Below are 13013 nucleotides of genomic sequence, written 5' to 3' on the forward strand. Positions count from 1 at the left end.
CCCTGCACTTGCTGGTGCTATAAGTAGAATGGGATCCAGAGCCCTAATCACTGGATAAGGTTACCTACACACAACTCTCTAGGGTGCTGTGCTGCTGTACTGGGTTTTTGCTTGGAGGGATCTGGTTTCCCTGGCCCAGTTCCATATTTTCCTGTGTGTTTGAGGGCTGTAGCTCTATCTGGCGACTGTGGAATTGGTGCATCCTCTGAGCCTGGTGATTCCAGGGCCACCAGCAATGGAGCAGCAGCTCCTTTCTATTTTCAAAGTCAGGCTAGGCTAAGAGCTTTCAGGAATCTCTATTTGTTCCCAAGTCCACGGCTGTGCAGATCCCAGTGTGTTCATTAAGCTGAGTTTGTCAGCACAAAATGGAACCTGACTATGGATTCAACAAAAAATAGTTTATTTTTCTCATTGAACAAGACATCAGAGGTAGCTGCTCCTGTTCAGCAGGACCCAGAAATCATCCACATTGCAAACTCTGAATGTTTCCACTCCACCAACCTTACTTAGGAAGTGGCTTTTTGTCTTCCTGGTCCAGAGGTGGGTTGCATCTCCCAGTGTCCTCCTGTATTCTGGGCAAGAAAAAGGGGCGACTGTGAAGGACAAAGGCAAAGTTATCATTCGCTGGCCAATCTTTCCCATCCACAATCTTTCCTGGAAGCAGCTACTGAATCTGCTTGGCCGGGGCTTTGTCCTTGGAAGCAAATGAAGCTGAAGATTTTATTTTGGATCAGGAGCATTTCCAAGCAAGCATGCTGCCTCTTCTCTTTAAGTCACTGAAAGCACATATTTTGATACACAAATTCTCTTGCCTTGTAAGAAAGCAAAATGTTTAAAGAAAGCTAATGCCTCCTTTGACAGTCCTATGGCACATTCCCTGTTCCCACCCTCTGCATGTGAACCTTGTTATCAACATACCGTTTTTTCCTTCAGAACTTTCCCTATTTTTTCACATACTAGATATGAAATACTCATAGAATTTTGTAAGAAGTATTTTTAAAATACCACCTGTAACATCATGTGGATAATCCTTCAACCTCTTTCAAAATATTCAACCATATATCTTGGCCATCTACTCTGTTATTGTATAAAACTTTTCTAAGTTTAAATTCTTTAAGCTGCTCCTTAGTTTTTCCTGGTATGGATCTGCAATGATATAACACTACAGTTTATTTGGCCAATCCCTTATTCATTGGCCAAAGGTCATTTCCAACTTGAGCTAACCAAAATAATCGCTCAAAGACTATCCCTATACAACACTTCTGCTGCATGTGTGGGTACCATAAAATAAAATTTCAAGGCTTTTAGATATGAACATTTAAAAGTTTCAAAGACATCACTAAGGAATTCTGCCTTTCCTCTCACAGATAGCTGTATCTAAGAAAGCGTTTTTCTCTTTTTTCACTCAGGTTCACATTGATCCCCTTACAATCTAAGCTCAATAAATATTTTTTAAATTGCACATCTTACGATTTTTCTCTAGATACTACACGTACAATATAGTACATCCTGAGGCTTGCTTACATTGTCTTCTGTATTAGAAAATTCTTTCGGTTGAATCTAGTATCATCTTCCTCTAACATTATCCTTTGGTCTTTGTAACCCAGTTTTAAGATGTTAGAGTCTCCTTCCCGAAGTATTTTCTAGGTTTTTCTGTCCTGAGCAAAAACTGGTCAAGACAAGTGGGAACAGTAGCAAAGTTTTGTTAAAGGTAGGAAAACAGACTCTGTAAAGTGAGATTGGGCTAAGTAAAAGTAGCAGAAGAAGTCCACCCTGCAGTGTGAGCGTGGCCACGGTGCAAGAGAGAACACGGTGATGAAAACTCAATGTGGGAGTCCTCTTGCTGTCATCTACTCTGCAGACTGATGTCAGATCTAGGTCATCCTATTGAGAACCTGCTCAGATTCTCAGGAGAAAGTCCAAGTGCACGGCTTTGGGAACTGTTCGCATGTGTCCAAGATCCTGCAGTTAACAGGTCACATCTACTTTCCCAGCCAGCTCTACCATGCCCTAATCTCCTGCCTCACTGTTATCTCTCTCTCAGAACCATGAAGAACAAATTTGGGGGGGCGGTTTCAGGGGAAAGATACTGGTGACTGCACTAAGGGCCTTTGCACAGAGCTACATCCCCAGCTGTTTTTATTCTTTGTTTTGAGAAAAAGCTTTGTTAAACTGTGCCAGGACCAAGGATTATAAATTGAGTCCAAGGGATGTCTGAGATTGTCCTTTGAGCCAGATTGGAACAAAAGAGGGAAGCTCCCTGATAACCTGCCATCTCTCCCCACCATCCTCATCAACATAAAGACTCTTGTTAGCATAAGACCACCCCCACCCTCTGAGGTGTTAGATAATCCCATGCCCTCACCATTTTCCTTAATCAGTAAATGTCAAAGTTCTGACTGCTTCGTGGCCTTTTTCCCCCCATGAATGACTGTTCCTCCCAGTTCTCCACTACATTGCCATTTTGTCTCTTGCTCTTTCTTTGCATCATGCATTCCTGTAACACGTTGCAGGACATTGGGAACTCACTGCAGAGGTCCCCAACAAAGTCATCCAGATTGGGCTTGAACTCATGATCCTCATGCTTCAACTTCCCATAGTGCTAGGATTATAGGTGTACACCACCACATGCAATTCAGGGAGAACAAATTTAATTCGTTTTTCATGTGATGCCGCCCCCATAACAGGCTCAAATTTCTCCTTCTTCCCCCATCATCAACCTTTTTTAATTTTTCAGGTTTTTTATTTTATAAAGATAAGTGAGATAATCCTTGTGAAAGAAGAACAAGTTATTTTCAAGGCCTGCACTAATTTCTTTGTGTATCTGTGATCCCCAGTATTGATGTCATCCTTGGAACATACTAATTACTCAACAAATATTGATTTACTTTGAATTGTGTAAGTAAATACATTCAACAAAAGGGTAATTTCTTTTCTTTTTTTATTTTTCTTTTTTTCCTGGTTTCTGAAGCTCTTCAGAGACTTCAGGAGCTGTTTATTCATAGATATATATTTTTTGTAAACTATGCATCCACAAAATTTGCTGTTATTTGTAGTGGTACACACCTGCAATCCCAGAATTTGGGAGGCTGAAGCAGGAGGATTGCCATGAGTTCAAGGTCAGTGTGTACTACACAGGGAGAACCTCTCAAAAACAAACAAACTTGCTATCTTAACCCACTTTTGAGTGTACAATTCAGCGGCATTAGCACAATTGCACAATTGGTGTGTGGCTATCCTCACAGTCTATCTCCTGAATGCTTTTGTTTTCCCAAAAGTCAGTGACCTTTGACACTCTGTCCCTCTGCACAGCCTCAGGTCTGTGTGTTAGGCAGGCTGGGGGGTGGGAGTTGGAGTGCTTGTCTGTAAGACTGAGGCTCACCTGCTGCAGAGCCCAGGCCTTACTTGAATGCCCTATCATAGGTCACCATGATATGCTCAGTGTCACAGGCTTATGGCTGATCAGACCGTGCACTCCTGAGAAGGGAACCTGTGGGCATAAGTTCTCAAGAGAAAGTCATTAGGACAGGTGCATGGATGGACAGATAGATGGATGGATGGATGGATGGGTGACAACAATGGTTAATTTTATCACCATCATCATCATTGTCATCATCATTGCCTAGATGCTTCTTATATACCACACGTGTCTCACATACTTTAGCTAGAAATTTTGCAACTACATTCAAAGTAGGCATTTTGGTTTTGTTTTTATTTTTAGTACTAGATATTAAACCCAGGCCTTAACACTGAACTACATCTCTAGTACTTTTTTAAGTTGTTTATTTTTTGGAGACAAAGTCTCACTTTAGCTCAGGCTGGCCTCAAACTATGTAGCCCAGGATGACTTGGAACTCAGCAATCCTCCTGACTCAGTCTTCAGAGTGCTGGGATTACAAGCATGTGCCACTGCACAAGGCTAAAGTAAGCATTCTTAAACTTTCCCATATAAGTTAGATAGTTTGAGCTCATAGATTTTGAGTTACTTTCCAAAGGTTACTCAACTAATATACATGGGTAAGTTAAAAGACAAGCTCAGGTCTCTGATTTCTAAATGTCTGTCTGCCCTTTCGATTGTTCATTCTAGTATGTCATAGCAGAGAATCACAGCGGAGGCTCCACTGTCGAATAAAAGATCTGCTCAGACTTTATTTTCTTCCCTACTGAGAAGAAAGACTTGTCTCTCAGCTTTCCTCTGCACAGGAATGAGTTCCTGACCTGTTACCAGGAGCATTCATTTCTTGTAGCAATCCAAGGACCTCCTAGAAAGGTCACCTGGAGTAGTAGGAGCACTTGGCACCCTTCAACCTCTTTCCTCTTGTCCGACACATCATAGCTCTGGCACTGGTTGAGGAGAGGCACAAACAGTGTGGAGGCATCAGGGTTGGGGTGCCAACAGGAGAAGGTGGGGTGGGGGGAAAGCAAAGACCCTCACAGCCCTTTTGGGCCTCCTCCATGCCTTACGGAGTGAGCTCGAGAGCAAAACTATTTCTAATTTTTCTATTTTTCTGCTCTTTGTGCATAGTGGGCAGGATGACTATGTAATTTATTGTCCTAAGATAATTTTGAAAGGAGGGTAATATTTATAATTGCACTAAGATGCTAGATGCCAGTCAGAGCTCTCGTGGGGAAACCAGGATGCACAGACTTTTTGAAAGGTCTATTTCCTTCAACCAAACTCCTGTGTGGACTGGCAGGAAGATCTCACAAGGCACAAAGCATTTATGGGGTCTTTTCCTAGCTGGATAACCCTGGAGACAGAAAATGCTCAGTTTTCTGATCTGTAAAATTATGGCAGTGTGTTTATCCCAGAGGATTCACATGCTAGAACTAAGATGTCTTACGTGATAGAGTTATTTCCAAAAGATGAAAAATATTAACAAAAGATGAGAAATATAAAATAAAAAGCGGCCTTTATTCTGAGAACACGGAGAGAGATGACCGGCACCCCACCGCTGGCGTCCGGCAATCTCTCCGGCGGACACGCGGCATGGGGGCCTGTAAATAGCCTCGGTTTGGGGTGGAACCTAAGGCGGGCATTAGGGATACACAGGTAGCCCATTGGTCCTAGGTTTGGCACCATATGTAAATTCCCAGGGGCAGGAAGATGGCGTCACAGGTAACTTCCTAGGGGCAGGGCAACATGGGGCTTTCTGCTTCCGGTTGTGGCTTTCCTGGCTACAGTGTCCTGTCTGGGCCAAACCTTTCATATCCCGTCTTATGGTTATTATTATGAAAAGGGGCGAAGATTTCTCTCTTTAACTACTTCCTGCTGGCAAAGGGCGCTGTACTGGAGCCTAGGGGAGTCGACGGGATGAAGGTTGATGCCCAGGTAGACGCTGGTACCAGGTGTTTTGGCCAGGACAACTTCATTGGTGAATGCACGTATGTCAGACTGGAAAAACAAAGAGACAAAATGTTATGAGGAGACATGGCACTGTCATATTTAAGGACCCAGGTGAGGTAGAAGGAAAGATGCCTTTGATTTAGACATATCATTCTATCAGGACCATGATGAGGTAGAAACATTTCCACAGTAAGGCAGAATTCTGAAAATTAAACGTGGGGTTAGGAGGAGTGGAGTTATGAGAGGTGATTACTCCCCCATCTGAAAGCATAAAAGTTAAGACGGTAGGTTGGTGAGGCTTGTCTCTGGTATGCATGATGTTGGAGTCTGTAGGCAATACTGTTAAAGAGTCCTGCTGTAAAAATGATCATTAATAGAATGTAAGAAATTAGGAACCAAAGTGGATAACAAAACATGACTTAGCCTGTTAACTGTGGCTGCGAGGCCTTTGTGAGACAGAGACAGGTAGGCGACAGAAGATGAGATGACCACTCAGAATGATCAGATTTAGGGCTGGGAGGGCACCTCTTAGCCTGAGTGATGTGAAACCAGGATGGCAGTCTAGCAACTTTGATTTAGGCATGGGTCACTGTAACCTGGTTGTAGTCCTTGGAATGATTTGCTGTAACAGAACTTTAGCAAGTATGAGAAAGGCTTTTATGTATCCTGAAAAAGTATAAACCAAGTGAGAAGACTGGGACCTGCACAAAATAGGCCCTGTTTGTAAATGGCATAGGTTGACCATCAATACCCCCAGAGCTTGAGGACTTAATATAGCAGCCTGAATACTCAGGAAGACCTCTGTATATATGGCCTCTATGTCCACAAATATAGAGAATGTCTTACCTGAGACTTTAGTGCGACTTGGAATCTGAGACGGACACCTTAAAGGGGGCTGTTGTTGCCCTGAACTTTCTCAGTCTTTAGCAGCAATTTTCTGTCGGTGACGAATCGCAGTGTCGACATTTCCTGTGAGGGCTATTACTTAGGATGACTTACCCACTCTCTGGTGGCTAGGACAGTCCAGTAGCCCTGGAGTAAGGTCTCAAAGAATGCCAGGATGGGGCATTTTCTTGCCCAGTATCTTCTGCTGCATTTGAGCATGGTCCATGGAGGGGCCAGGCAGCTCCACCTTGTGTAGGTTTACCTGTCTCAGAACTCCAAGTGTCACAAGTGTTAAAAATATGAAAAACCATATTAAGATCTCTATAAGGTTTGAAGGTCAAGTTTTGCCTTTTTGTTTGGGATTTGGACTATAGTAGAATTAAGTAAGTATGCAGGAATTTAATATTGGCATTTTGGATTAGAGAGCAGGCTTTATCTGGATGGCATATCGCTTTTTTTTTTTTAGGGTGACACGTAGAATTAACAAAGCTTTAGTCTACCAAACAAGGCTTTAATGGAAACATTTTGCAGTAAAGGTTTAGCAATCTTATGAATAAATCTATCAAAACTGATCTAATACTGTTAAATTCTGAACACATTTACTTTTAAAGTTGTTATTTGCAGTAGTATGAACCAAGACAAATAAAATAAAACTTTGAAGAAAACCCTTGTCTTGAAATAGAGCTAGTGGTTCCCAGCAAAAAGGAATTTATAACCTTAGTTGTTAAACAGGAGATTGGTGAAGGCTTTGATTGATAAACAAGGCTGGTAAAATTATCAGGTGGCCAATAACCTTGATTAAATGGTTTGAGAATTGTAATAAAAAAGCATCTTTTGAGCGGAGCCAAATTGTAAAAAAAAGCATGCCTGAGCAGACCCGCTGAGCTGCTGTTTTGCGGCACTCCGGCAGAGCACGCCCAGTGGGTGGGGCAAGCCCTGGAATGTAGCGCGCAGGGGCGGGCTCGGACTGCCCCCGGAAACGTGTAAGGTGGCAGCGGCGACGACAGCGCATGGGGGAGGGAGGGGCTGGGACGGCACATGGGGGAGGGGCTGGGAGGCGGCCCGACACAGCGCGCGAAGCTGGAACTGCTCGCAGGGCTCGAGGATTAGAAAGCCAATTTAGGAACACAGCTGGGTTTTGATTAGCCTCCTGGACCTGTTTTAAAAGTTTGTTATAGTTAGTATGCTTGTCCTGCTCTGGCACAGCTATAGGCCCAGAGTCATTATAAACGTCCTTAAAATGTAAATCATAACAATTAGTAATAAATTTAAATTGCCTGATATAATTCTGTGGGTCAACAGAGAGGCTACCTAATTTAAGGGTAATCTGAGATAGATCAGAAAGGGAAAAAGGCACATGGATGTTAACAAGCCCCTCGGGGCCAGCTTGCTCCCGAAGCGGTAGCAGAGCCTGAGGAGATTCCGGAGCAGAGGGCCACTGAGCAGCCATCCTTCCGGTAGGCGCATGTGAGCAATCATCTGTAGAGCGGCTACAGAGCTGCTGCCGGTCACCCTGGGAAACACGAGCAGATGGCGTCTCACTGTGTGCCTTGCAGCTAGAGGACTGCTGTCGGCAGCACAATGAAGCGTCATGTGCACTGCAACAGGGCAGCTGTTGTAGTGATAGAGTTATTTCCAAAAGATAAAAAATATTAACAAAAGATGAGAAATATAAAATAAAAAGCGGCCTTTATTCTGAGAACACGGAGAGAGATGACCGGCAACCCCCACCGCTGGCGTCCGGCGATCTCTCCGGCGGACACGCGGCGTGGGGGCCTGTAAATAGCCTCGGTTTGGGGTGGAACCTAAGGCGGGCATTAGGGATACACAGGTAGCCCATTGGTCCTAGGTTTGGCGCCATATGTAAATTCCCAGGGGCGGGAAGATGGCGTCACAGGTAACTTCCTAGGGGCAGGGCAAGATGGGGCTTCCTGCTTCCGGTTGTGGCTTTCCTAGCTACAGTGTCCTGTCTGGGCCAAACCTTTCATATCCCGTCTTATGGTTATTATTATGAAAAGGGGCGAAGATTTCTCTCTTTAACTACTTCCTGCTGGCAAAGGGCGCTGTACTGGAGCCTAGGGGAGTCGACGGGATGAAGGTTGATGCCCAGGTAGACGCTGGTACCAGGTGTTTTGGCCAGGACAACTTCACTGGTGAATGCACGTATGTCAGACTGGAAAAACAAAGAGACAAGATGTTATGAGGAGACATGGCACTGTCATATTTAAGGACCCAGGTGAGGTAGAAGGCTGCATTTGATTTAGACATGTTCCAAGGTAAGGCAGAATTCTGAAAATTAAACGTGGGGTTAGGAGGAGTGGAGTTATGAGAGGTGATTACTCCCCCATCTGAAAGCATAAAAGTTAAGACAGTAGTTTGGTGAGGCTTGTCTCTGGTATGCATGATGTTGGAGTCTGTAGGCAATACTGTTAAAGAGTCCTGCTGTAAAAATGATCATTAATAGAATGTAAGAAATTAGGAACCAAGGTGGATAACAAAACATGACTTAGCCTGTTAACTGTGGCTGCGAGGCCTTTGTGAGACAGAGACAGGTAGGCGACAGGAGATGAGATGACCACTCAGAATGATCAGATTTAGGGCTGGAAGGGCACCTCTTAGCCTGAGTGATGTGAAACCAGGATGGCAGTCTAGCAACTTTGATTTAGACATGGGTCGCTGCAACCTGGTTGTTGTCCTTGGAATGATTTGCTGTAACAGAACTTTAGCAAGTATGAGAAAGGCTCTTATGCATCCTGAAAAAGTATAAACCAAGTGAGAAGACTGGGACCTGCACAAAATAGGCCCTGTTTGTAAATGGCATAGGTTGACCATCAATACCCCATCATAGAGATTGAGGACTTAATATAGCAGCCTGAATACTCAGGAAGAACTCTGTATATATGGCCTCTATGTCCACAAATATAGAGAATGTCTTACCTGAGACTTTAGTACGACTTGGAATCCGAGACGGACACCTTAAAGGGGGCTGTTGTTGCCCTGAACCCCCTCAGCCTCCAGCAGCGATTTTCTGTCGGTGACGAATCTGGCAGTGTCGACATTTCCTGTGAGGGCTAGAACTTAGGATGGCTTACCCACTCTCTGGTGGCTAGGACAGTCCAGCGGCCCTGGAGTAAGGTCTCAAAGAATGCCAGGATGGGGCATTTTCTTGTCCAGTATCTTCTGCTGCATTTGAGCGTGGTCCATGGAGGGGGCAGGCAGCTCCACCTTGTGTAGGTTTACCTGTCTCAGAACTCCAAGTGTCACAAGTGTTAAAAATATGAAAAACCATATTAAGATCTCTATAAGGTTTGAAGGTCAAGTTTTGTCTTTTTGTTTGGGATTTGGACTATAGTAGAATTAAGTAAATATGCAGGAATATCACTTTTTTTTTATAGGGTGACACGTAGAATTAACAAAGCTTTAGTTTGCCAAACAAGGCTTTAATGGAAACGTTTTGCAGTAAAGGTTTAGCAATCTTATGAATAAATCAAAACTGATCTAATACTGTCAAATTCTGAACACATTTACTTTTAAAGTTGTTATTTGCAGTAGTATGAACCAAGACAAATAAAATAAAACTTTGAAGAAAACCCTTGTCTTGAAATAGAGCTAGTGGTTCCCAGCAAAAAGGAATTTATAACCTTAGTTGTTACACGGGAGATTGGTGAAGGCTTTGATTGATAAACAAGGCTGGTAAAATTATCAGGTGGCCAATAACCTTGATTAAATGGTTTGAGAACTGTAATAAAAAAGCATCTTTTGAGTGGAGCCAAATTGTAAAAAAAGCATGCCTGAGCAGAGCAGCTGAGCTGCTGTTTCGCGGCGCTCTGGCAGAGCACGCCCAGTGGGTGGGGCAAGCGCTGGGATGTAGCGCGCAGGGGCGGGCTCGGACTGCCCCCGGAAACGTGTAAGGTGGCAGCGGCGACGATGGCGCATGGGGGAGGGAGGGGCTGGGACGGCGCATGGGGGAGGGGCTGGGAGGCGGCCTGACACAGCGCGCGAAGCTGGAACTGCTTGCAGGGCACGAGGATTAGAAAGCCAATTTAGGAACACAGCTGGGTTTTGAATAGCTTCCTGGACCTGTTTTAAAAGTTTGTTATAGTTAGTATGCTTGTCCTGCTCTGGCACAGCTATAGGCCTAGAGTCATTATCAGCGGTGTTTACCTCATGTCTGTGATCAGCTTTTTCTCGAACTGCTTGCCACAGCTGATTCCGTTCTTGTGAGATGAGAGAGGTATCTAGAATCACATAAACATCCTTAAAATGTAAATCATAACAATTAGTAATAAATTTAAATTGCTGGATATAATTTTGTGGGTTAACAGAGAGGCTACCTAATTTAAGAGTAATCTGGGATAGATCAGAAAGGGAAAAAGGCACATGGATGTTAACAAGTTTCTCGGGGCCAGCTTGCTCCCGAAGTGGTAGCAGAGCCTGAGGAGATTCCAGAGCAGAGGGCCACTGAGCAGCCATCCTTCCAGTAGGCGCATGTGAGCAATCATCTGTAGAGCAGCTACAGAGCTGCTGCCGGTCACCCTGGGAAACACGAGCAGATGGCGTCTCACTGTGTGTCTCCCAGCTATAGGACTGCTGTCGGCAGCACAATGAAGCGTCATGTGCACTGCAACAGGGCGGCTGTTGTAGTTCACAAGAGGAGCCACAAGGAGACGCCTGTTGACAGTGAGGGCCCTGTAAACATGGCGGCGCCCTGTCACGTAACCCGAAACATGGCGGCGCCTGGGAACATGGCGGCGCCCTGTCGCGTGACCCGAAACATGGCGGCGCCCTGTCGCCATGTGGCCTTCCGGAACATGGCGGCGCCATGCCACGTGGCAGAGGGTTGCAACATGGCGACTGTTCCCTGCGCAAGCTGGAACAATCACGCGACCTGCTGGAAGGACATAGCGAGCGAGACCTAGTATGGTGGGCAGGCGGTGAGAATGCTGTAGGGGATACAGAATTCTCAGGAGAGGAAGTCGGAGACTGTGAGGAAGCACTAACAGAGGGATTAAAGCTGCTGGGAGAGTTATGGGTCCCAGGAGAAGGCGGGGGAGAGGATGGAACATCGGGAGATAACTGCGACACAGAGGGATTAGAGCTGCTGGGAGAACTATGGGTCCTGGAAGGCGGAGAGGGAGACGATCGTACAGTGGGAGGTATCTGCAATGGAGAGGAATTAGAGCTGCTGAGAGAATCAGGCACAGGGGGAGGAGAAAGCGGTCCGGCGGGAGGTAACGGCAGGGAACGAATTTGGTGGTAGGCAGGCGGCGGCTGGGAAAACAATGGAGGGCAGGACGGAAAAGTTTGTGGCGCAGTAGACTTAGCTAAAAGTATCTCAGCGGGAGCACAAGACTTAATGAGAGATGGGCGTGTTCTCAGAATAAGAAAGGCTTGGACATAAGGGAGTTCCAATAACTTGTTGCCAGCTTGACAAAAATCATACAAGTTCCTGAGAATGCAGGGGTCAAATGTTCCTTGCCGAGGCCAAGGCTTGCCGATAAGCGGGTAGGTTGGCCAGACCTCCTGGCAGTAAAAAGTTAGTTGTTTAGTTTTTATGGTACCTTTAATTTTTAGAGTACGTAAATTGGAAATTAGGCATCGTAAAGGCGTCTTTTGGGAGTTAGAAAATACGTTCCCCATGACTGATTCAGGCAAGAAAAAAACCGGAGGTCCAGAAAAAAGTCGTCACTTATTTGTGGTACCACGCGGCGGCTACGGTTCCAAACCGTAAACTCCAGTCGTCACTGAGATTTACGAATGGAGTCTACGTGGGATCAGTAACAGTTTTGCCCGTGAAAGCGCAAGGCTTTAAGGGAAGTGAGGCATTCTTTCAGTGTGGGCGGTCCCAAAAATCTCTGCTTTGGGCTATCCGAACCCAAAGAACGTGAGAGATTTTGTGGGCGCAGGTTTGCCCAGAAAGAACCCTGCCCTGGGCGGTCCTAAGGACGTGAAAATGCACAGACCCACGCAGACGGGGAGAACATTCCACTGGGGCTGCCCAGTGCGAAAAGTTCTCCGGGGAGTGCTCACCTGAAATCAGTCTGGCCGATGCGGAGTGCAGGCGGCTGGCGACAGGAACGTCTCGGGAGAGGAAAAAGCTCGGGATTAATCCAGGATGTTATCTGGTTATCGGCTAGAAGACTTTGGGTATGTGGCCCAACAGTCAGTTGCCTGCCGATAGAGTCACGGCAACAAATGATAGAGTTATTTCCAAAAGATGAAAAATATTAACAAAAGATGAGAAATATAAAATAAAAAGCGGCCTTTATTCTGAGAACACGGAGAGAGATGACCGGCAACACCCACCGCTGGCGTCCGGCGATCTCTCCGGCGGACACGCGGCGTGGGGGCCTGTAAATAGCCTCGGTTTGGGGTGGAACCTAAGGCGGGCATTAGGGATACACAGGTAGCCCATTGGTCCTAGGTTTGGCGCCATATGTAAATTCCCAGGGGCGGGAAGATGGCGTCACAGGTAACTTCCTAGGGGCAGGGCAAGATGGGGCTTCCTGCTTCCGGTTGTGGCTTTCCTAGCTACAGTGTCCTGTCTGGGCCAAACCTTTCAGTAGTCCACAAGAGGAGCCACAAGGAGACGCCTGTTGACAGTGAGGGCCCTGTAAACATGGCGGCGCCCTGTCACGTGACCCAAAACATGGCGGCGCCTGGGAACATGGCGGCGCCCTGTCGCCATGTGGCCCTCTGGAACATGGCGGTGCCATGCCATGTGGCAGAGGGTTGTAACATGGCGACTGTTCCCCGCGCAAGCTGGAACAATCACGCGACC

General features: G+C 45.8%; 1 long non-coding RNA gene across 1 annotated transcript; it reads right to left on the reverse strand.

Annotated features, from left to right (window-relative positions):
- Nucleotides 1-7904: 7904 nt before the first annotated feature.
- On the reverse strand, nucleotides 7905-12787 carry LOC134473883 (uncharacterized). The gene is made up of 3 exons (XR_010044366.1): nucleotides 12263-12787; nucleotides 10397-10470; nucleotides 7905-9971 (listed from the first exon to the last, which is right to left on the reverse strand). It is a non-coding gene; the product is annotated as an uncharacterized LOC134473883 (long non-coding RNA).
- Between the last annotated feature and the right edge of the window lie 226 nt (nucleotides 12788-13013).

The sequence above is a fragment of the Cavia porcellus genome, unplaced genomic scaffold (genome assembly GCF_034190915.1).
Source record: "Cavia porcellus strain 051 isolate PalLab524CR breed Dunkin Hartley unplaced genomic scaffold, mCavPor4.1 scaffold_29, whole genome shotgun sequence".
Classification (NCBI taxonomy): Eukaryota; Metazoa; Chordata; class Mammalia; order Rodentia; family Caviidae; genus Cavia; species Cavia porcellus.